Raw genomic sequence first — 26,085 nt, 5'->3', positions numbered from 1 at the left:
AGAAAAGCAGGTTTTCTGCTGAGCAAGGAGCCCGATGTGGGACTCCATCCCAGGAACATGGAATCATGAGCCGAAGGCAGCTGCTTAACCAACTGAGCCACCCAGGTGTCCCTGATTTTTTAACAAATAGAAATTTTCATGTCATACTTGTTGAAAGAGCTCATATAGATAACTTAGACAAAAATTTTTCATATTTTTATTTATTTTTAAAGATTTTGGGGCGCCTGAGTGGCTCAGTGGGTTAAAACCTCTGCCTTCGGCTCAGGTCATGATCCCAGGGTCCCGGGATTGAGCCCCGTATTGGGCTCTCTGCTCAGCAGGGAGCCTATTTCCTCCTCTCTCTGCCTGTCTCTCTGCCTACTTGTGATCTCTGTCTGTCAAATAAGTAAAATCTTTTAAAAAAAAAAAAAGAAAGAAAAGATATTATTTATTTATTTGACACAGAGAGAGCGAGCGAGGAAAACAAGCACAAGCACAAGTAGGGGGAGCAGCTGTCAGGGAAGTAGGCTCCTTGGATGTGGGCCTCGATCCCAGGACCCTGGGATTGTGACCTGGCCTGAAGGCAGCCAGTTAACCAACTGAGCCACCCAGGTGCCCATTCATATATTTACATACGTAAAGGAAACTGAAATAAATTGGCTGTCATTCCAAAAATCTTCATATTCAGAATTTGGCCCTTCTAAACCTTTCCTTTGACTATACATTGACATTTATGTGTTTCTATACTGTGTTTTTTTTTTTTTTTTCATCAAAAGTATTAGTAATGCAGAATCTTTTCAAAGTGGTCCATTATTGTTTCTGAGATACTCTTCCAAGCTGTTAACACTTAATGCTGCAAGATATGGTGCTAGTATTTTGTAGATATTATCAGGCATTATAATAAGCACAAAGTTTTCAAACTGAAGTTAGTATGAGTGCAAGCAACAGTTCTTTCACAATTACTTCTGGCTGTTACTTTTTATAAGACCATTGATTTTTAAACAGTCTCAAGAGGCTCCTGGGTGGCTCAGTCATTAAGCCTCTGCCTTCGGCTCAGGTCATGATCCCAGGGTCCTGGAATCGAGCCCTTGCCCTGCTCAGCGGAAGGCCTGCTTCACTCTCTCCCACTCTCCCTGCTTGTGTTCCCTCTCACTGTGTGTGTGTGTGTGTGTGTGTGTGTGTGTGTGTCTCTCTGTCAAATAAATAAATAAAATCTTTTTTTAAAAAAATTTCTCGGGGCGCCTGGGTGGCTCAGTGGGTTAAGCCGCTGCCTTCGGCTCAGGTCATGATCTCAGGGTCCTGGGATCGAGTCCCACATCGGGCTCTCTGCTCAGCAGGAAGCCTGCTTCCCTCTCTTTCTCTCTGCTTGCCTCTCTACCTACTTGTGATCTCTCTCTGTCAAATAAATAAATAAAATCTTTAAAAAAAAAAATTTCTCAATATCAGACATGTTAAAAAGTGGGTCTTAGAATTGATAAAATAAGGTAATTACTTATCATAGACCAATGTATGCCAGACACTAAGCTGGAAACTAACTTCATATCCATTCTCTCTAAATATCACAGTCTTTTAGGGTTGTATTCTTGTTTTTGTCTTACAGGCACACAAAGTTAATTTATTCAGGTCACATAATCCATTAAGAGGCAAAATGGAATTCACACCTGTGGTCTGAATAAATCCAAAATTTAATTTGTGTTCTCTCTCTGCTGTAAGGAAGAGATCTGTTTCAGAGATTAAGGTAGAATGGATGTATATACTCATCATTCGTTAGCATTGCTAGCCTGGTGGACTCAGCCAGTGGAAACCACTCTAGATTGAAAGTAAAGAATTACAAATCCAGGATGGGGGTGTGTAGTATTGTTAGAACATGATTGAAATGGTACATTTGGGTGTGGGTCAACAGGGAGATAAGTATAAGGGGGTTGAAGGGTTCGTTATAGAGTATGATTGAGGATTTAGAGTTCAGATTAAAAGCAAATGGTAGATTTAATAAGACTAAAAGATGGAGGAGTTGGAAGGAAGAATGGTTTTTTCAAGGTTTTACTTATTTATTTGAGAGAGAGTACAAGCTGCAGGAGTGGCAGAGGGAATGGGAGAAGCAGGCTCCCCACTGAGCAGGGCTCCTGATGAAGGGCTCAGCCCAGTACCCCTGGATCACGACCTGAGCTGCCCAACCAATTGAGCCATCCAAGCGCCCCCAGAATACTGTGTTTTATAAAGGAAATTTTACAATTAAGGATGCTGGAAGTAAAAGTTTCTAATGAGGGGGGTTCCGGGTATGAATCAAGCAGGATAAAGATGAAAAACACTGATGAGAGATGCTTTTAGTAATTATACTGAGACAGAAGGTATGAACTAGGGCTAGAGGCATATTGGGGTATATGGTCCGTCCATGAATAAGGAACTATAATGGCAGGATCTTAACTGGATCTTTGATCTAGAGTGAATTGTAAATTTAAACTTAGTCTGTGAGTTCTCAACTGAGAATCCCAAGATTTATGTCTAAATCCTGGATATTCTACTTACCAACAAGTGACCTATATAAAATCTTTTGTTTGAAATTAACTTTTTCTTCTCTTGAAAACAGGTACTTTAGTATGTTTGTCTCTGCCCTGCATTTACAGTAGAGGGTGATATAGTATACACACTACAATCTAATGTGTTCTCCCCCCGACTTTAATTTTGTGATATTATAATACTGTCTGATAATACCCTAGGCCTTTTTCACTTTCTAGCAGGAAAGCACTCTGCCTTGCAGAAGATTGTCCTGTCTGAGTCTTCACGGTCTCCCATAGTTTCTCTAGGTGACTTTATTGCCCATTCCCTCCTCCCCCATTTGTTTAGACAAGGTGTCAGGGGAAGTATAATATTTGGTATAGATGCCAGTGTCCAGTGGTTATATAGGAAAAGTCATGGCTAGTTTATTTGGCTTGCATGGACAGTTATTCCCTTCTAGTACTCTCTTTTCTAATGTTGGAATGTGGCTTATGAATCACAGTTTTGTCAGTTGAGCCTTTTTCATTGCCTTAAAGGAATTACTTAACTTTTAAAAAGAATATTTTTGTAGAAAAATATGAGGATTTTAGGAGCTCTCTCCAGTTCATTTTTATCCATTTGTATTTTCTTTTTTAAAACAGCTTATTGAAATTTAACTCACATACCAGTCACCCGCTTAAAGTTTTAGTATATTCGCAGGTATGTGGAGCCCTCACCAGAGTCAATTTTAGAGCAATTTCATCACCTCAGAAAGAAACCTTTTTTCCTTTAGCTGTCACTTCGCTGTGCCCTCCAGCTCTAAGCAGTCACTAATTTACTTTCTGTTTCTGTACATTCCCCCTGTCCAGATGTTTCATATAGATAGAATCATATAACATAGTTTCTCAAAACTGATTTCTTTAACTTAGCATAATGTTTGTAGTGTTCCCCCATTTTGTAGCATCAGTGCTGCATTCCTTTTTATGACCAGATAATATTTCATTATATGGATATATCAAATCTTGTTTATCCATTGTCAGTTGATGGACATTTGGAGTAATTCTGCCTTTTTGCTGTTAGGAATAATGCTGCTATAAACGTCTGTGTACAGATTGTTGTGTGAACATACATTTTTACTTTTTTTGCTTTTAAGAGTGGAGTTTTGGGTCATACGGCAACTGTTCAGTCATTTTGAGGAAATGCAAACTTTTCCAAAGTGTGTATACCATTATATATTTTTACAAGTGTATGAGGTTTCCAATTTGTCCACCTCCTTTTTAACACTTGTAATTATCTGACTTTTTGATCCTAGCTAACCTTGTATATATGAAGTGGTATCTCCATGCAGGGCTTGAACTCAAAATCCTGAGTTCAAGAGTTGGACACTTAACCAACTGAGCCACCCAAGTGCTGCTCACTGTAGTTTTGATTTTCATTTTCCTGATAACTAATGATATCAAGAATCTTTCCATATGCTCATTAGCCATTTGTATATCTTCTTTGGAGAGATACCTATTTGGGTCCTATGCCCATTTTTAAATTGGGCTATTTGTCTTTTTATGATTGAATTGTAAGAGTTCTTTTATTTTGGATATAGGCTCCTTATCAGGTAGATGATTTGCAGAGATTTTCTCCTGTTTTTTGGGTTGTCTTTTCACTTTATGATGTCCTTGGTGTATAAGTACTTCATCTTGATAAAAGCCACAGTTTATCTTTTTTTTCTTTTGTCACTTATACTTTTGGTGTCATATCTAATAACCATTGCCTAAACTAAGGTCCCAAAGATTTATGCCTGTTTTTTGTAGAGAGTTTTACAGTGTTAGCTCTTATATGTAGGTCTTTGATCTCTTTCAGTCAGAGTATTCAAGAAATTGAAATTGGTCAAAATTGTTTATTTTTCTGCATCGTGTGAGGGTGCACATTCATTCTTTTGCAAGTGACTATTCAGTTGTCCCAGCACCATTTATTGAAAAAACTGTTCTTTCTCTAGCATCATTTATTAAAAATGCTATTCTTTCCCCATTAGATAGCTTTGGTACACATGTTGAAAATAAGTTGATCATTGATGTGTGGGTTTATACTGTACCCTTAATTCTGTTCCCATTGATTTTATACCTGTCCTGTGCCAGTACCACACTGCCTCCCCCCCCCCCCAGTTTTATTGAGATATGATTGATATACAACACTGTATAAATTTGAGGCATACCACATAATAACTAGACCTACATATATTGTGAAGTGATTACTACAGTAAGTTTGGTTAATGTCCAGCTTGTGTGGATTTTAAAATGTTTTCTGGTGGGAAGGGGCACCAGGGTGGCACAGTTGTTCGTGTGTCTGACTCTTGGTTTCGGCTCTGGTCATAATCTTTTGGGATCATGGGATTGAGCCCCATGGGGGAGTCTACTTGTGACTCTTTCTCCTCTGCCCCTCTTCCCTGAGTGCACATGGGTTCTCTCTCAAATAAATCTCTTAAAAAATGGTTTTTCTCCTTGTGATGAGAACTTTATATACTACCATGATTACTGTTGCTTTTTAGTAAGTTTTGAAATCAGGAAGTGTGAATCCTCCTACTTAGTTGTTCTTCAGCATTGTTTTTGCTATTCTGTATGAATTTTACATCAGCATGTCAATTTCTGCAAAGAAGTCAGCTTGAATTCAGATGTGAAATTTCATTGAAGGTGTATATCCTCTTGGGGACTATTTCCATCCTAACAGTGCTAAGTCTTCTCATCCATGAACATGGGATGTTTCTCCATTTGTTTAGAGCTTTGATTGCTTTTAACAATATTTTGTAGTTTTCAGAGTATAAGTTTTATACTTCCTATGTTAATTTTAAATATAATTTATTCTTTTATACCACTGTAAGTGGAATTGTTTTCTTAATTTTATTTTCAGATTGTTTATTCCAAGTATTTAGAAATTTGATTGATTTTTATATACTGATCTTGATCCTTCACCCTTCCTAAACTTATTTTAATTGGTTTTAATGAATTCCTTAGGCATTTTTATATATAAGATCATGTAATCTGTGAATAAAGATAACTGTACTTCTTTTCTAATCTGGATGTTTTTATGTCTTTATCTTACCCATGTGTCCTGGTCAGAACCTTCAGTATAATGTCAAATAGAAGTGATAAAAGTAGACCTCTTTGCCTTGTTCCTCATCTTAGTGGGAAAACATCCAGTTTTCTGCCATTAAGAATGATGTCTGTGGATTTTTTTTTTTTTAAGATTTTATTTATTCATTTGACAGACAGAGATCACAAGTAGGCAGAGAGACAGGCAGAGAGAGGAGGAAACAGGTTCCTTGCTGAGCAGAGAGCCCGATGCGGGGCTCGATCCCAGGACCCTGGGATCATGACCTGAGCAGAAGGCAGAGGCTTAACCCACTGAGCCACCCAGGCACCCTGTCTGTGGATTTTTCATAAATGCCCTCTATCATGTTGAATTTCCCCTTTAGTTTCTTGAGTATTATTATCAAAGAGTGTTGGATTTTGTGAAACTCTTTTTCTGTGTCTACTAAGATGATCATGTGACTTTGGTGTTTTTATTCTGTTGATATTGATGTATTACATTAATTGATTTTTCAAGTGATATATCAACCTTGTTTCCCTGGCTAAATCCCACTTGGTCATAATGTATAATTCTTTTTATATGTTGTTGGATTTTTTTTTTGCTGGTATTTTGTTGAAGATTTTTGCATCCGTATTTTTTAAGAGATTAGTCTACAGTTTTCCTATGATACCTTGTCTAATTTTGGAATTAGGTTAATATTGACCTCATAAAATGAGTTAGAAGTGTTTCTTCATCTTATTTTTTGGGAGTTTGGGGAAAGTTAGTATTAATTATTTAAATGTTAAGTAGAATTTATCAGTAAAAGTCACCTGGACCTGGGCTTTTCTTTGTGTATATTGTTTATTGCTAATTCATTCTCTTCGTTTGTTATAAATTTATTCAGATTTTCTATTTTTTCTTGAGTTGTTTGTGTTATTCTAAGAATTTATGCTTTTCATCTAAGTTGTGTAATTTATTAGCATACAGTTCTTCATAGTATTCCTTTAAAATCCTTCTTATTTCAGTGTGGTCAATAGCAATATCCTCTCTTTCATTTCTGATTCCAGTCACTTGAGTCTTCTCTCTTTTTTCTTCGACTGTTTAGCTAAAGATTTGTCCATATTGTTGATCCTTTTAAAAAACCAGCTTTTGATTTAACTTTTCTGTAGCAATTACCAAGTTCTTTTGGGCAGAAGTATTTTCTGGCAACTGATATAGAAGCCTTTGTCCAGTTCTGCCTCCCTGCCACTGTCTACCCTTTCCCACCATTGCTGTTTTTTCCCACGTGTATATAACTGTCTGCTTTAACCTTGTTTTTCTTCTTCTTTCTTCCAAATTTTAATCCACTTAACCTTGATATAAGCCAGTTACTTTGCATTTTTTTTTTCAAAGATTTTATTTGTTTATTTGACAGAGCTCTTGACAGAAGGAACACCGACAGTGGGAGTGGCAGGCAGAGGGAGAAGCAGGCTCCATTTTGAGCAAGGAGCCCAATGGGGACTTAATCCTAGGGCCCTGGGGTCATGACCTGAGTTGAAGGCAGACACTTAACCAACTGTGCCACCCAGGCATCGCCTCATTGCATTTTTTTTTTTAAGATTTTATTTATTTATTTGACAGACAGAGATCACAGGTAGGCAGAGAGGCAGGCAGAGAGAGAGAGAGAGAGAGAGAGGAGGAAGCAGGCTCCCTGCCGAGCAGAGAGCCGGATGCGGGGCTCGATCCCAGGACCCTGGGATCATGACCCAAGCCGAAGGCAGAGGCTTTAACCCACTGAGCCACCCAGGTGCCCCCCCCCATTGCATTTTTGGGTAGAAAAATCTTGGATAATGATGGATCATTTTAAGAATAGGGCAAATAACCCACCTTTAGGAAAAGGAAAACTAGAAAACTTGAAGTTAAATTAATATATTAACAGTATCTATTAAGCTGCCATCTCCTCCCATCCAAGTTCTCTACTATGGTCTTCACCTAGTTACATTGTGAGGAAAATAGGCCCTTTGAGTTGGCTTGGAAACATAACATAAACACTTAGAATTTATAGCACTGCCACAGTATAGTTTCAACAGTGTACTCTCTGTATGTGTAGGTATTTTAATTTTCTATAGTCATTTTGGACAACCACTTGTCCTGCTCTACTATACTATATATAATGTATAGGATGAGTGGTAAGAGGGACACGAGAGTGATAAGCCACACTGCCTGGATTTGAATGTTTATGCCCTGGAGCAAGTTACTTAGCCTCAGTTTCCTCGTCTGTTAAATGATGATGATAATCCCTCCCATAAGTAATCAGTGTATTAGAGGAGTTAATAAAACATTTAAATTACTTGAAATATTCCCAAACATAGCAAAAACTCAATAAATAAAAGTTACTAGTACTATTACAGATTCATTGTATCTGCCTTCATTGAGAATTTTTTCTGTTACATGAGGGTCAAACTGTAGAATAATTAATTGGTTTGTATAATGTTGACTTCACTCATTTTATCCTTCAACCTGCTACCCCAAGAACATCTGTGATTCTGTTAAAACCAAAGTCAGAACCTCTGAAACCTCAGTACAGGTGTGAGGCTTCAAGGCTATTCATATTTTAGGACCTTATAAATTTCCCTTGAAGCTAAAATAGCTTCTGTGATGACTTGTTTCTGTTACAGTCAGTATCCAGGTTATTTTTAGGACCCTGGTAGGACTGGATTACCTTAAAAGTGGAATTAAATGTAGTAAAACATTTCCTCTAGTTAAGAAACTTTCAGGAGTCATTGAAAGTGTAGTTTTATAGTATATACTTATTAAATGGCTTGGGACTAACAGAATGGGCCTTTAGAATAAATTTGGGTTTGGCGTTTAGGAAGAGGGTAGTGGTATGTGTAGCATCTAACTTTTCTATACCACACAATTTAGGTATAAAATAATAATGTCTCATTAAAGAATACTAACATCAACTAAATATATTAGTAACGAAACAAATTGTATCCTCAAGTAATCTCTACTGGCTTGTTAGTAAAACAGCTTTTTGAGTTTTTCCCGAGAATAACTTAATTTGTTGAAATTGAATGAAATAGCTGTATTGATGGTTTGTTGTTGTTTCTTGTGGGTTTTTCCCCCTTCTTGCCCAGGTGCAGGATTTCTTTGTTTTTTCATTAGGAATTATTCATCTTAAACTAAAAAAATAAACACTTCACCCATTTCTCCCACCCCACACCCCCCACCTTTGGCAACCACCATTTTTTCTCTGAGCCGGTGGGCTTGGTGTTTTGTTTTTGTTTTTTAAGATCCCACATATAAGAGAGAGCATATGGTATTTGTCTTTTTCTGACTTATTTTACTTTTAGCATAATGCCTTTGAGGTTCATCCATGTTTTGAAAATAACAAGGTTTCATTCTTTTTTGTAATTGAGTAATATCATGGTGTGAGAGTGCGTGTTTAAAAAACACAATTTCTGGGGCGCCTGGGTAGCTCAGTGGGTTAAAGCCTCTGCCTTCGGCTCAGGTCATGATCCCGGGGTACTGGGATCGAGCCCCACATTGGGCTCTCTGCTCAGCAGGGAGCCTGCTTCCTCCTCTCTCTGCCTGCCTCTCTGCCTACTTGTGATCTCTGTCTGTCAAATAAATAAATAAATCTTAAAAAAAAAAAAACACAAAAACACAATTTCTTTATCCATTCTTCTGTGGACACAAGTTGTTTCCGTATCTTGAGTGTTGTAAATAATGCTGCAGTAAACATGAAGGTGTAGATATCTTTTCAAGTTGGTGTTTTTGTTTTCTTTCTTTTTTTTTTAAGATTTTTTTTTTTGGAGGGGGGGACAGAGAGAGATCACAAGTAGGCAGGGAGGCAGGCAGAGAGAGCGATTCCATGCAGGGCTGGATGGGGGCTCAATCCCAGGACCCTGAGATCATGACCTGAGCCACCAGGCGCCCCGGTGTTTTTGTTTTCTTCACATAAATATCCAGACGTAGAATTGCTGAATCATATGGTAGTCCTATTTTTAATGTTTTGTTTTGTTTTAATATTAGCACTTAGTCTTGAAATGTGTACATAGTTATTGACAAGTAAGAATTTTAGAGATTTACATTCTCAGACCACTAAAGTCTAGAGCATGTCAGAAAGTGTATTAGTACATTTCATTCCCTCAGAAAATACGCACTTCTACCTTACTTTACAAGACCTGTGTAGAATATGTAAAAGGTGGCACCTAGGTCTTAGAGATCAAAATCTTGAGAATACATGATTTTTACATTATCCAGTACAGCAAGGTGACACCATAGTATAAATGCTTTGTAATTGGTACTCTGTTTTCTGTTCAGAGGAGTCAGAGATCCATTCAGATGAGATCAAATGGGCATCAAGAAGAGGAAGCAGAGGGACATCTGGGTGCCTCCATGGGTTAAGCATCCAACTCTTGATTTTAGCTCAATTCATGATCTCAGAGTTGTGAGATTGAGCCCCATGTGGGGCTCCATGCTGGGCATAAAGATTCTCTCTCTCCTCCTGCCTTTCCCCTCTCCCAACTTGTGTGTGCACTGTTTCTGCCTCTTTCTCTAAAAAAACAAAAGAAGTGGAAGTAGAATTTGGGCAGAAATTTTTAAGTTAATTAATATTTTAATCAAGAGTATATTTTGGGGTGCCTGCATGGCTGAACCAATTAAGCGTCTACCTTTGGCTCAGGTCATGGTCCCAGCGTCCTGGGATTAAGTCCTCCATCATTTTCCCTGCTCACCAGGGAGCCTGCTTCTTCCTCTCCTGTTCCCCCTGCTTGTGTGCAAGCTCTCTCTCAAGTAAGTAAATAACATCTTAAAAGAAAAGTATTTTGAGTGAGGAGGATAGTTAGAGGTGGAAGCAGTTCTAGGGCCTATTCATATATTTCTTCAGTTAAGTGTTGTGCTCTCTATGAGTTCTTTCTTTTTTCCGTGCAAAGCCTTAAAGATGGTTAGGATGGGACACCTACCTAGGTGGCTCTGTTGGTTAAGTGTCCATCTCCTGGTTTCAGCTCAGGTCATGATCTCGTGGTGGGGAGATCAAGCCCAGATCAGGCTTTGCACTTAGTATGAAGTCTACTTCAGATTCTTTCTCAAATAAATAAATTTTTAAAAAATGATGCTTCGGATGTTTTTGTAAGATAATATAGTTTGATTAGAGTAGGGATTGAAATCAGTTTATAGCATTTTATATTTACAAGTATATGCATACATATATATTCATACATGGATATATACATACATCAAAGTAACATAAAAGTATAAATTATGATGTTTTAAATGTCAGAAGATACTGGTCAATGGGAACCATTGTTTGAATTATGGTGACATTAAAATAGATGTCTTAAGAATAACTTAGAAGTTTTGAGTTTGATTTTGAAAATGAGAGTAAGATAAGGTATGGTGTAAGAAGGAATGTAAGTTGTATAAACTGTACTCAGTATTAAGATAACTTACTTTTGAGATAAACAGTCAGGGCCCTTAAGAATACTGAAGTTTTGGGGCACCTGGGTGGCTCAGAGGGTTAAGCCTCTGCCTTCGGCTCAGGTCAAGATCTCCGGGACCTGGGATTGAGCCATGTATTGGGCTCTCTGCTCAGCGGGGAGCCTGTTTCCCCCTCTCTCTGCCTGCCTCTCTGCCTACTTGTGATCTCTCTCTGTGTGTCAAATAAATAAATAAATAAAATCTTTTAAAAAAGAAAAGAATACTGAGGTTTTGGGGTGCCTGGGTGTTTCAGTCGATTAAGCATTTGCCTTTGGCTTAGATCATGATCCCAGGGTCCTGGGATCGAGCCCCACATTGGGCTCCCTGCCCAGTAGAAATCTCCCTCTCCTACTCCCTGTTTGTGTTCCTCCTCTTGCTGTTTTTCTCTCTGTCAAATAAATAAATGAAATCTTTTTTTTTTTTTTTTAAAGATTTATTTGACAGGCAGAGATCACAAGTAGGCAGAGAGGCGGGCAGAAAGAGAGAAAGGGAAGCAGGCTCCCTGCTGAGCAGAGAGCCTGATGCCAGGCTGGATCCCAGGACCCTGGGATCCCAGGACCCTGGGATCCCAGGACCCTGGGATCATGACCTGAGCGGAAGGCAGAGGCTTTAACCCACTGAGCCACCCAGGTGCCCAATAAATGAAATCTTTAAGAAAAGAAAAAAAGAATACCGAAGTTTTCTTGAAAGACATTTAAAATCTAGTGCAATGAAAAGACAAAATAATAATGTGATAAGCTTGGTCAGTGTGTCACTTAAACTTTGAGCATTAAGCCCAAAAGTTGCTCTAATCTGTTTAACTCCCAAATCAGAATGTGTATTAGACAGACTTTATTTTTGTAGTTCTAATGGCTTATGCGTTAACTGTGCTCCTGCCTCACTGCTTCTCTCATATTTCACCCCAAATTTACATTAGATGGTAGGATTTATGTTACAAGTAATTATATAAAAGTGGAAAGGAGTACATGCTGGCAAACAGCTCAGTACTCATTCTAATCTAGCAGTCCATGTGTACACTTAGTGAGTGAGCCACCATATTAATATAAAAATCACAAGATTTATGTAACTCCAAGCTCACATGTTTCACCCCTGAAAGGTAGATTTTTTTGTTGTTGTTTGAAGATTAGGATACAGGTAGAGATTGTCTAAACTAATGGTTTCAAAAAAAAAAAACAAAAAAACCTAATGGTTTCATTCATAATTCATCAAATAGAGTGCTGTGTACAGTTTTATAGATTCGGACCACACAAATGAATACATTTTTATTGCCTTTACAGTATTTAATAGTCCTAGTGCAGAAAAGACAGAATTATAAGTAAAATGGAAAAAAAAAAAAAAAGTTTGAAAATTTAAAGCCCTGACATGTGAGAGTTAAAATGGTGTCAAGAAGGTATTCGATTATTAATCCTGAGGTGCAGGTTTTAGTTTTTAGCCCTAGAACTGGCATTAACTCATTGCATTTTTTTTTTAACTTAATATCTCTAGGTCTCCATTTTCCTTGTATACCTCTTCCTTTCCCCTTCTCCCACTTCCTCCTCTCATTTTTAATGGAGTCGAAATTTTTTTGAAGTCCTTACGTTATCTAAAAGGTAATCAGATTAGTTGCTTTAAAGGGAATCTGAGATTCTTATGGTACATGTAATATTATTTTATAAATTTTGTCACTTTTTATTATGGAAAAATTCAAACAGATCCAAAAATGGACAAAGCAGAATAATGAATTCCTGAAGCAGACCTCAAGCATTATATTGTTTCATTATTATTTCAAACTGTATTCCTAAAAAAAAGAATACTTTATTTTTCAAAATCACACAATGATTAGCACACTTAAAAATTTATTAACTATTACTCTAATTAAAAACAGCTATTAACTGTTTTACTAAAAACATATGTTATGGTGTGTCTCTTATGTATGAAATGTAGCTTACAAAAATTCATAAACTATGTAGTTTAATAAGTAACTATAAAGTGAACATTTGAATAAAGAAATAGTATTGGGGTGCCTGATTGACTCAGTCATTTGAGTGTCCAGCTCTTGATACCAGCTTGGTCTTGATCTTAAAGTCATGAGTTGAATCTTCTGCATTGGGCTTCATGCTGGGTGTGGAGGCTACTTAAAAAGAAAAAAAGGGAAAAGAAAGAGAGAACAAAAAATAAAATACCAATACACCCAAACTTCTGTAAACACTATATCAATGCAGTCTTCTTAGTTTGCTTATAATGTCATTGTCTATGTATGCATCTCTAAAAATAAAGTTTGATTTTTTTCTAGTTTTAGATTTTGATTTTTATATGAATGGAATGATATCATATTGTTCCTTGTGTTATACATCTTATTCAATGTTTGAGCGTCGTCCGTGTTATTTCTTATATCTGTTTTTCAATTATTTTTATTGCTAAATAGTACTCTTTTGTACTACTTATCCAGTTTTTGTTGACATTTGCTTTCCAGGGGTTTTTTTTTGTATTTACCATCAACATTGCTGTGAATATACTTTGTATACAAGTATTCTGTGTAAATGTACAACCTGCTTTAGGGCACGGACATAGACATACACATAGGTGAAATTGTTGTGTCATTGGGTGTGCGTATATTCTACTTCACTGAAAACACCGAAGTGGTTGTATCAGTTTACATTTGAATTAACAGTGAACGAGAGCTCTCATTGTCTTTGTTGGACCTTTAAAAGGTTGATTTAATTTTCACCAGTGAGGAAGCTAAAAAAGATCTTAGACTCTTTCACCAAGGTAGTGACTTAAAAAAAAAATAGTTTTAGGGGCACCTGGGTGGCCCAGTCATTCAAGTGTCTGCCAGGGCGCTGGGATGAGCCCACACTGGGCTCCCTCTTCTCTCCCTCTGCCACTCCTCCTGCTTGTGCTTGCTCTCTCCCTCCCTCTCTGTGTCAGATAAATAAATCTTCAAAAAAAAAAAAAACCAGCTGTACTGAGTCATGATTGAAAATACAATAGGTTGCACTTAGTAAACTATGCAATATGATATAATAATATATCTACTTTTTGTTACTAGTTCTTAGCACAGAGGAGTGTCTTTGTTATACTAATTAGGCAACTCTTTTTTTTTTTTTTTTTTTAAAGATTTTATTTATTTATCAGAGAGGGGTGGGGGAGAGAGCAAGCACAGGCAGATAGAATGGCAGGCAGAGGCAGAGGGAGAAGCAGGCTCCCCGCTGAGCAAGGAGCCCGATGTGGGACTCGATCCCAGGACGCTGGGATCATGACCTGAGCCGAAGGCAGCTGCTTAACCAACTGAGCCACCCAGGCGTCCCCTAATTAGGCAACTCTTGGCCCTCCCCTATTAGAGAGTCATCAAAAAGTCCAAGCACATGGTTTGAGAGTTGGAACTTTGCCACCTGACCCCTGAGAGAGATGAGAGGCTAGAGATTGAGTTCAGTCATATGATAAAACCCCAGTAAACCTCTGGATACTAAGGCTCAGAGGAGTTCACTGGTTGGTGAACCCACTGGTGTGCTGGGAGGGTGTTGTGTTAGATTCCACTACAAGAGGGCATGAAAGTTTTTGTCCTCTCTTTCCTCCCGAAGTGTTTTTTCCACTTGGCTGTTCCAGAGTTGCATCCTTTATAGTAAAGCTGTAATTATCAGTATCGTGCTTTCAGTGAGTTCTGTGAGTTGTTCTGAGAAATTACTGAAACTGAGGGTATTGTAGGAAGCCCCAAAGATACAGCTGGTTTGTCAGAAGTATGGGTGGCTTCCAGGACTTGTAAGTGGCATCTGAAGCAGGGGGCAGTGTTGAGAAGAATTTTGTCCTCTTGTGAGGTTTGTACTCATTCCTGATAGTTACTGTCAGAACTGAATTGAAATGTTGTACACCTAGTTGGTGTCAGAGAATTGCTCTCAGGACGTAAGTTTGACAAGTTTTGACATACATGTATATTCCTCCCACCAGTGTGTAATTTTTTTTGTAAAGTGTCTGTTCATATCTTTCTCCTATTTTTATACTGTGTTAGAGGACTCATAAGCCTACCTGATTTCAAAACTTAATGTGAAGCTACAGTAATCAGAACTATGTGGTATTATTAAAAGGATAGATAAATAGAGCAGTGTAACATAATGGAGAGTCCAAAGATAGACCTACACATTACAGTCAGTTTTATTTTCAACAAAGATGCCAAGACTGTTCAAGAGAGAAAGCATAGTCTTTTATACAAATGGTGCCTGAACACCTTTACCCGAAACTCACAGGACATATAGGAATTAACTCAGAATGAATTATAGACATAAATGTAAAAACCTAAAACTATAGATGGTCTACAAAAAATTCAGGAGGAAAACTTTGCAGGCTTTGTTTAGGCAAATACATCTTAGGGTCAGATATAAAAAACACAAACCATAAGAGAAAAAAATTGATAAATTGGACTTTATCACTTAAATCATCCTTAAAGCATTCTATATTGTTAAGAAACTTAAAAGATGAGCCAGACATTGAGAGAGAATATTTGCAAAATACATATATGATAAAGAATTGGTATCCAGAATATATAAAGAATTCTCAAAACTCATTTAACAGAAAAAAAAGCGAGTGATTTGACAGGACACTTTACCAAGAAAATGTACAAACAGCAAACAAATATGTGAAAAGATGCTCAGTTTTGAATTTTATTTGTTTAATTTTATTAGAAAATACAAATTAAGGGGAGCCTGGGTGGCCCAGTCAATTAAGCATCTGACTCTTGTTTTGGCTCAGGTCCTGATCTCAAGCCCCTCCCCCTCCCCCTTTAAAAAAAAAAAAAGAAAGAAGAGAGAAAATACAAATTAAAACCACAACGAGATGCCACTACATCCCTACTAGTATAGCTAAGAATAAACAGAAAACTAAAACTGTCTCAGCAAGGTTACTGAAGAGCAGCTGCCTCTCTCATACAGTGTTTATGGGAATGCACAATAATACAATGACTTTGGAAAATGTTTTGGCAGTTTGTATAAATATTAAAGGTGAATATGCAGTTAGCATATAACCCAACAATCCAAGTCTTAGGTTTTTACCCAAGAGATACAATATAAACATGTTTACAGAAAAGCTTATACATAAATACCTATAGTGGCTTCATTCATTAATTGTCAAAAACTAGTCCAAATACTAGGCCAACATGTCTCAAAAAAAGTAAAATGATTGAAATTCTATAATACATATTACATAAATAAAAATATGTAAAATATATTTAAACTATATTCCTGGGGTACCTGGGTGGCTCAGTCATTTAAGCAGCTGCCTTTGACTCAGGTCATGATCCCAAGATGCTGGGATTGAGCCCCACATCTGGCCCTACTCAGCAGAGAGCCCACTTCTCCTTCTCCCTCTGCCTGCTGCTCTGCCTACTTGTACTCTCTCTCTCTATCAAATAAATAAGGTATTTAAACTATATCCCTACCAAAATACTTCTTGGTTAAAAGGAACAAATTAACTGATACATACAACAACACGGATAGATCTCAGATGCAATATGCAAAGTGAAAAGAGCAATAAAATTGCCTAACCTCTTGTTAGATCATGTTTCTCAACCATGGTCCTGTTGACTCACTCAGCCTGCAATTGGTGGTTGTAGGGAGCTGTCCTGTGCATTGTTGAGCAACATCTTTGGCCTCAATGCAGTACATGCCAATAGAAGTCCTTTTCTCTATGTTACAACCAAAAATGTCTCTAGACACCATCAGATGTTCCCTGCAGGTGGGAGGCAAATTCACTCCTCCTTTCTTGGAGTACAAATTTGGCTTAGTATTTTTTTTTTAAAGATCTTATTTATTTATTTGACAGATAGATCACAAGTAGGCAGAGAGGCAGGCAGAGAGAGGAAGGGAAGCAGGCTCCCCACTGAGCAGAGAGCCCGATGCGGGGCTCAATCCCAGGATCTTGGGATCACGATCTGAGCCACCCAGGTGCCCCAAATTTGGCTTAGTATTTAAATATTAATGTAGTTTAACATAAACTACTATAAAATGGAAAACTCATGTTGTTACCTTAGTAATTGTAGAAAAAGTATCTGAGAAAAAAGATCCAACACATCATAAAAACTAATAGCACTTTAGGAATAAAAGGTAGCAGGGTACCTGGGTGGCTTAGTTGTTAATCGACTGCCTTCAGCTCAGGTCATGAACCCAGGGTCCTGGTCCAGGCTCCTTACTCAGCAAGGAGCCTGCTTCTCCCTCTCCCACTCCCTGCTTGTGCCTCCCCCCTCTGTTTCTCTGTCAAATAAATAAAGTCTTAAAATTTAAAAAAAGTAATAAAAGAGAGCTTTTCAACCGGATAAAAGGCATCTGCAGAAAACACCAGTTAATATAATACTTAAGATGAAAAATCAAGATGCAATGTGGGGCTCCATCCCAGGACCCTGGGATCATGACCTGAGCTGAAGGCAGACACTTAATGACTGAGCCACCCGGGCACCCCTCTTAATAGGTTTTTGTTTGTTTGTTTGTTTGTTTAAGATTTTTAAAAAAATTTATTTGTCATTGGAGCGCCTGGGTTGTTCAGTGGGTTAAGGCCTCTGCCTTCAGCTCAGGTCATGATCTCAGGGTTATGGGATTGAGCCCTGCCCCGGGCTCTCTGCTTTCATACCCCACCCACCCTGCCTGCCTCTCGGCCTGCTTGTGATCTGTGTCTGTCAAATAAATAAATAAATAAGTCGTTTAAAAAGTAACATTTATTTGTCAGAGAGAAAGATAGCGCAACAAGGGAGAAGGCAGACTCCTTGCTGAGCGGGGAACCCGATGTGGAACTCAATCCCAGGACCCTGGGATCATGACCTGAGCCCAAGGCAGATGCTCAACCAACTGAGCTACCCAGGCGTCCCTCTTCATAGTTTTTTTAAACCTGTTTAAAGACTTGTATTTCTCTATTAAGTACAAAAGAAGAGGGAAAACAACTTTTCAAAATAATTTATTTACCTGAAAAGATAGCTGTATTGACATTTTCCTTAAATTATTTCCAACAGTTTTTAAATTGTTGATTTGAGGACCACATAGAACATGTAGACATGTTTTGCTTTTCCTTTGCAATAGTGGGAACTTTTTGGAGTTGCTAAAATTTTCAAATCAGATGATTTCACTTAAAATTTTGTTGTATCCTAAACACCTGGATGATTTTGCAATATTTTACTGCACTGTCACCTGGAAATAATTAACTAAAGCTCACTCTGTCTTTAGTTGCGGCATGTGTTCTCCATTTCTTCCCAGTCCTTATTTCCAAGTCACTCTTCTCTGGTTGTGACCCCTGCTATAGACCCATGTTTAGGATTATATTTACTTAAAAATTCTGAATAAATTTCTAGCAAACAGATATATACTTACTAATTGATTATCTAGAACCGAGTAAGTTTTATGCCAGAACGGTAGGAATATATATCAGGGGTCACAGTGTTGGTGTGTGTGTACATGAACACACATACACACACACATATATATAAAACACTCATATGTATATGTAATCAGAGTAGATGTTAAAGATGTGTTTTCTCCAGGATGCCTGGGTGGCTCAGTTGGTTAAGCGTCTGCCTTTGGCTCAGGTCGTGATCCCAGGGTCCTGGGATTGAGTCCCACGTCCGGTTCCTTGCTCAGCGGGGAGCCTGCTTCTGCCTGCTGTTCTCCCTGCTTGTGCTTGGTCTCTCTCTCTGATAAACACACAAAATCTTTAAAAAAGAGAGAGAGAGATGCATTTTGTGAATTCTAATGTTTTTTCTTAATAAAGTATATGCCCACCCACTTTGTGCCAGTCAGGGTTCTAATCATTGAGGATACATATGTTAACAGACAAAATTATTTTCTTGAGAAACCTGTAATTCAATTTATTTTTTTAAGGTTTTAAAGTAGAATTAGAATACTTTGTGTCATTGTATTCCTAGATCTGTAACAACTGTGTATCGAGCTAATTATGCAGTGGTAAATATGTTCTTTTAAAATCAGAAGCTTTTTTTTTTTTAAGACAAGTCCGCTTGGTGAAACTTTCATTTCAGCTATTAATTAATATGTATGTCTTGTATTTTGTGGTAAATGCATTCATTTTTAATTTTAGTTTTTTAGTTTGATAAAATTTCAGACTTAGAAAAGCTACAAGAATAGTAAAAAAGAGTCTCCTGTGTTCTCCAGATATTAACTTTACTCCTCTTTTCCCCTCTGCCTACTCCCATGTTCTATATGAGCACAAAGCCATTTATAACAAAAATACTGTATTCACTTTAAGATTCCATTTTTGATGTTTGTATTTGGGCTCATAGGGACAGTGATGTCTAGTCATCCTCATCTGTATTTTTGCCAGGTTAGGTCATTCATGCTATACTTGTCTATATTTTATGAGTGTATTAATAGCATTCCTTTCTGAAAGTTTTGAAAACCTAACTAGCTGATTCCCAAGAATCATATGTTCTTTTGTGTTTTATTTTTATTATACTACTATTATTTCATCCTGAACTTTATTTTTTTGTTTTGTTTTGTTTACATGTTTTGATATATTGGTGTTTATTTCACCTGGTTGTAACATTAATTAACATATAGCTAAGAAAATATTTCCCCAGTTTTAGAAGTCATTTGTACTGATTTTTTAAATTGTGGTTAAATATAAGTAACATAGAATTTACCATTTTAACCATTTATAAGTGTACAGTTGAGTGGTGTTAGGTACATTCACATTGTTGTACATCATCGGCACCATCCATCTCCAGAACTTTTACATCATCCATAACTGAAACTCTGTACCCATTAGAAGTACACAAAGTCCTCATTAAATACTAAGTCCTCATTCTCTCCTGTTGTTAATCACTGATAATCACTGTTCTACTTTGTCTCTATAAATGTGACTACTCTTTGTACCTAGTGTAAGTGAAATCATATGGTACTTTGAAAAGGATATAAAGAGAGGCACCAGGATGGCACAGTCGGTTGGGCGTTTGCCTTTGGCTTGGGTCGTGATCCCAGAGTCCCTGGATTGAGCCCAAGTTGGGGCTCCTGCTCTCTCTCCCTCTGCCTGCCACTCTGCCTACTTGTGCCTACTTGTGCTCTCTATCTCTCTATCAGATAAATACGTAAAATCTTTATAAAAATAATAAAAAGGATATAAGATACTGGTGGGGAACTAATATAATAACCACTGTCACAGCTTTCAAAGATCTTTTTTTTTTTTTTAACCACAGCCCATGTTAAGGAATACACTTTATATTGTGCTCCCCAGTTCAAACAGCCATTTATGTGATATTTATCTGAAACCAAATTTCAACTAAATTATACCTTTATCATATGTGCTGCCCTCTAATATTTTCTTTCTTCCCTCCCTTCTGTGCTAAGGATTGATCTTGTTCTGGGACTCTGTGAACCAGGGCAGATTACCTACAAATGCACAACTTTCCTTAACCATAAACTTAGATGACAATAATACCTACCTCTCAGAAATATTGTCACGAGTAAACTATTGCCATAATGATTGCTTCAGAGCCTCCCACACCTGAAAGATCAGTACCAGCACAAAATGGATGAATCCTTCCTGTCTGTCTTGACAAAGCTTAATGCTGCTTCTGCCACACACCACAAAATGCCTTCGCTCCGTAGGTGCCAGCCAAAAAAAGAAAATAGCAGAAGCAATAGCAACACAACCTCTTCCATGCTTCCACTTTGCAAATCAGGAATAAGTGCTTCTGATTGGCTAAACTAGGTTATAACTGTAACCCTTAATGTAAGATGACCAAGGATATATAATTTTTAGCTTTCCTGCTTCAGTACAGAAAGGCATATTGAAAACTGCAGAATGGATGTGGTTTAATTTAATCGTTGCTGTATAGTAAAACAAAACCTCATGGGTTAAAATTATTATTCCTCACAGCTCTGTGATAAGATTGCCCCATGTGGTGTAAGGCAGGGTTACTCCTACAAGCTAACTTTAGCTGGGAACTCAGCTAGGGAGGGCTTTGAGCTTTCTGTGTAGTCTGCCTTTAAATGTTGTCTCATTTTCGAAGGGTTCTGTGTATGGTCTCTTCTTTCTTGGATAGTCTGGTCTTCCTAACAGTGTGGCTGCTGGGTTCCAGTAGGAAGCATCCCAGCCTCTCTGTGCACCTGGCTACCAGGCCTCGCCTTGCATTATGCTTGGTAAAGTCCCATTGGCCTAAAGTCACAAAACCAAAACCGGTGTCTTTATGAGAGAGTATCAAAGAAGATGTAAATATTATGAGACATAATATGGTAGTTAGCCTCCAAGATGGCCCTGAATGAGCCTCATTTTCTTATATTTCGACTGAATAGGGCTGTCCTGAGTAATTAATAGGCAATTTCAGAAGTGACAGTGTAGGTTTTTGAAGGTTAGTTCATAAAATATTGCCATTTATGACTTGGCGCTCTTGTATCACTCTCTGGGAGAAAGCCAGCGCCATCCCATGAGGACATTTAGAGCAGCTGTCCGGAGAGCCCCTGATGCCTTTTGCCAAAGCCAGTGCCAGTTTACCAGCCATGTGAATGAGCTACTACCTTCATAGCACACCTGGTAGGCCCATTAGACCTTCAGATGATTACTGCTTTGATGGATTACAATTTCATTAGAGAGTCCGAGCAAAGCCACCAAGCCAAATCACTCTCCCAATTCCACCTGCATGGAAACTGTGTGACAAGTATATGTGTATTATTTTAAGGTACAGAGTTTGGGGGTATTTTGTCACACAGCAATAGATGACAAATACATAGATTTTTCTGACAAATATTTTTTGTCCTATTTCCTATATAATAGGAGCTCCCATTTCTTATATAATAAAAATTTAAACTCCTTAGTTATAGCATTTAGGAGTACAGTTTGCCCTTTTTTTTTTTTTACTTTGTCTCTTGCCTCCCACTGAACTTGCTCAGATTGCTTCAGAATACTTTATATCTCTGATGACTTCAGAGTTTCACAACTCCCATTTGGTGCTCTTTATTTCTCTAAGAATTCCTAAACTTCAGGTGTTTATCTTCTGTATTATATTACTAATTCCAACTAGATAATCTCTACTAAAATGTTAATAGATAAGGAATGTTTGTAGTTGAATAGTAAGTAGACTCTCACTGACTAGTAACTGCATACCAAACCAGGATACAAAGCTGTAGCAGAATGGCAGGAGAGTTTTGGTATTTCAATCAGAGTAGTTAGGAATAAGATCGGCGGGCGCCTGGGTGGCTCAGTGGGTTAAGCCGCTGCCTTCGGCTCAGGTCATGATCTCAGGGTCCTGGGATCGAGTCCCGCATCGGGCTCTCTGCTCAGCAGGAAGCCTGCTTCCCTCTCTCTCTCTCTGCCTGCCTCTCCGACTACTTGTGATTTCTCTCTGTCAAATAAATAAATAAAATCTTTAAAAAAAAAAAAAAAAGAATAAGATCGGCTATACCGATCTACATAGTCTTGGGACTTTGTTCACCAGTGAAGCCATCTAATATTCGAGATTTTTTTTCTGGGAAGGTTTTAAATTTCAGATTCAGTTTCTTTTCATAGAAATAGAATTATCCAGATAGTGTATTTTGTGTGACAGCCCTCTCCAGTGTGTTATTATTTTTATCAGGATGAATAATATGTCCTCTTTTTAATTCCTGATATTGGCAGTTTGTACCTGCTTTCTGTCTCCTTGATTTATTCTTAAAGAGACATGTCCATTCTATTAGTCTTTTCAACAGTCAATGTTTGGCATTGTTTGGTTTTTCTCTTTTGTATGTTTCTCAACTTCATTGACGTCTGTTTGAACTTTTCCCCCCCTTTGATTCTACCTTCTTTTTATTTAATTTGGTATTTTTCTAACTGCTTGCAATGGAAATGTAGATTATTGGTTTTTCATTCTTCTTTTGTAGTTTATACATTTAAGGCTGTAAATTTCCTATAAGTACAACTTTAACTGCATCCCCCAACTATTGATAGTTTATATTTTCATTGTCATTTAGTCCAGAATATTTTCTAAATTCCATTATAATTCTTCGAGCATTTGACTTTCACTAAATCTATAAGGAAGAAAGATAAAAGCAGCATTATTATAAACTTTCCTTATAGTAAGGAAAAAGGGATCACTTATCAATTTGTTTGAAGCCAGTACAACCTCATTTCTAAAATGGACAAGGTTGGGGGCACTTGGGTGGCTCAGGTGATTAAGCATTCAGCTCTTGGTTTCGGCACAGGGTCATGATCTCAGGGTCATGGGATTGAACCCCATGTTGGGCTCCATGCTTAGTGCAGAAAATGCTTGAGATACTCTCCCTTTCCTTCTGCCCTTCCCCCTTTTCATACAGTCTCTTTAAAATAAGGAAAAACAAAAAATCTTTAAAAGATTTTTTTTAAAAATAAGGAAAAACAAAAAATCTTTAAAAGATTTTTTTTAAAAATAAAATGGACAGAGTTGTCTTTAGAAATCTCTGTTATAGGTAAGTTTCTTTTGTGAATAAAGTTTCTTTTGTCTTTAGAAATCTCTGTTATAGGTAAGTTTCTTTTGTGAATAAATTGAAATTAAAAATTGAAGTAATATAATAGCATCTCAAACCTAGCAATGTACAAGTGTTATGACCTAGTTGGTGTTATTTTAAAATGGAAACTTGGGCTAGAATTAGATTTTAGGAATGGAAACTTGGATTAAAATTAGAAGACCAGTCAGTGAGATTTACTTTACTTACAGAATTAGGAGGAAAATATGATCACCTCAGCATGCCCAGAAAAAAATGATAAAATTCAATACATATGATAAAGTCAGCTTCTGTATGATTTCACCTAGCATAATACCCTGAAGGTTCATCCATGTTACCATGAATAGCAAGATTTCATTATTTTTTATGTTAGATTAATATTCTAGTGTGTGAGTATGAGTGTGTGTGTGTGTGTATCGCCTTTATTCTCTTCTCTATCGGTGGACATTTAGGTTGCTTCTGTATCTTGGCTATTGTAAATAATGCTGCAATAAACGTAGGGGTGCATGTATCTTTTCTAATTAGTTTTTTATTTTCTTCAGGTAAGCACCCAGAAGTGGAATTATTGGGGCATGTGGTGCTTCTATTTTTAATTTGTTGAGAAACCTCAGCGCTGTTTTCCACAGTGGCTACACCCATTTACATTCCCACCAACAGTGCAGGAGGGGCCCTTTTTATTCACATCTTCTCTAATACTTGTTATTTTTTGTATTTTTGATACTAGCCGTTCTGATGGGTGCAAGGTGATATTGCATTGTTGTTTGCATTTGTATTTTCCTGATGATTAGTGATTAGTTGAGCATCTTTTTATGTGTCTTGGCCATCTTGATATCTTCTTTGGAAAAATGTCTGTTCGAGTCCTCTGCCCATTTTTAAAAACTAGATTATTCGGTTTTTTTGTTGTTGGGTCTTACTGGATCTTTATATATTTTGGATATTAACCCCTTACCAGATATATCATTTGCAAATAAATATCTTCTATTCAGTAGATTGCCTTTTTTGGTTTATTGATGATTTTCTTTGCTGTGCAAAAGCTTTTTAGCTTGATATAGTCCCAGGAATTTATGTTTTGGGGGGTTTTTAAAGATTTTATTTATTTATTTGACAGAGATCACAGGTAAGCAGAGAGGCAGGCAGAGAGAGAGAGAGAGGAGGAAGCAGGCTCCCCACTGAGCAGAGAGCCCGATGTGGGGCTTGATCCCAGGACCCTGGGATCATGACCTGAGCTGAAGGCAGAGGCCTTAACCCACTGAGCCACCCAGGCCCCCCCTTGCTTTTGTTTCCGTTGCTTTTGGAGACAGATCCAGAAAAATACTGCTTAAGGTCAATGTCTAAAAGATTACTGCCAGTGTTTTCCTTTAGGAGTCTTATGGTTTCAGGTATTACATGTAGGTCTTTAATCCATTTTATATTTGTGTGTGGTCCAGTTTTATTCTTTTGCATGTAGCTGTCCAGTGGACACTTGTTGAAGAAACTGTTATTTCCCCATTGTATATTCTTGCCTCTTTGGTGGATTGATTGACCATATAGGCTTGGGTTTATTTCTGAGCTATATGTTCTGTGCTAATACCCTAGTGGTTTGTTTTTTCTTAAATTCTCTTTTCTTTTTATTAAAGTGTAATTGATACACAGTGTTACATTAGTTTCATATGTACAGCATGGTGATTCCACAACTTTATGCATTATGCTGTGCTCACCACAAGTGTAGCTACCATCTCTCACCATAAAACATCATTATGATATCACTGACAATATTTCTTTCATCCCCATGACTTATTCATTCCGTAAGTGGAAGCCTGTGCTTACAACTCCCTTCACTCATTTTCCCCATCCCCTATTAACCACGTAGTTTTGATTATTACAGCTCTGTGGTATGCCATGAAATCTGGAATTATGATACCTTCAGCTTTGTTCTTCTTTCTCAAAATTGCTTTGACAATTCAGGGTCTTTTGTGATTCCATAGAAATTCTGGGATTTTTCATTGTAGTTCTGTGAAAAAATACTATATATATATTTTTTTTTATGGGAATTGCATTGAATCTGTAGACTGCTTTGGGCAGTATGAATATTTTAACAGTATTCTTCCAAATAATGAGCATTGGTTTTTTGTTTTAGAGTGATTCTAAAATGTACATTTGATAATTTTGTAATTACAAACAATAAGAGAGGTTATTTTATAATTACAACTTTTAATCAGAAGTACAGCTACAGGGCGCCTGGGTGGCTCAGTGGGTTAAAGCCTCTGCCTTAGGCTCAGGTCATGATCCCAGGGTCTTGGGATTAAGCCCCGCATCAGGCTCTCTGCTCAGCAGGAAGCCTGCTTCTCTTCCTCTCTCTCTCTCTGCCTACTTGTGATCTCTGTCTGTCAAATAAATAAATAAAATCTTAAAAAAAAAAAAAAAGTACAGCTACATAAAAATGCTTAAACATGGTTTTCTTTTGTGAAATCCAAAACCTACTAAAGTGTGAAATGAGAGCAGTTTGAAAGAGTCTAAATCAAGGCAGCTTTGATAATAAAATATAAAAGAAACATAATTGATGATATTGCAGAATATCAAACGAATCTGGTTGTATGTATGAGACTAAGAATTTTTTTATCTGGGTTAAATTTTACCTAAAATGGGGCGCCTGGGTGGCTCAGTGGGTTAAGCCTCTGCCTTCAGCTCAGGTCATAATCCCAAGCTCCTGGGATCG

The 26,085-nt window shown here is 37.5% G+C and overlaps 1 protein-coding gene across 3 annotated transcripts in view; it reads left to right on the top strand.

Annotated features, from left to right (window-relative positions):
* PDS5A (PDS5 cohesin associated factor A) overlaps nt 1-26,085 on the top strand; it is a 141,801-nt gene that overhangs the window by 27,234 nt on the left and 88,482 nt on the right. The gene's annotated exons all lie outside the window — the stretch shown is intronic.

Source organism: Mustela erminea, chromosome 2 (assembly GCF_009829155.1).
Source record: "Mustela erminea isolate mMusErm1 chromosome 2, mMusErm1.Pri, whole genome shotgun sequence".
Lineage (NCBI taxonomy): Eukaryota > Metazoa > Chordata > Mammalia > Carnivora > Mustelidae > Mustela > Mustela erminea.
The sequence above is the reverse complement of the archived record's forward strand: the minus strand, read 5'-3'. Positions and strand labels throughout refer to the sequence as shown.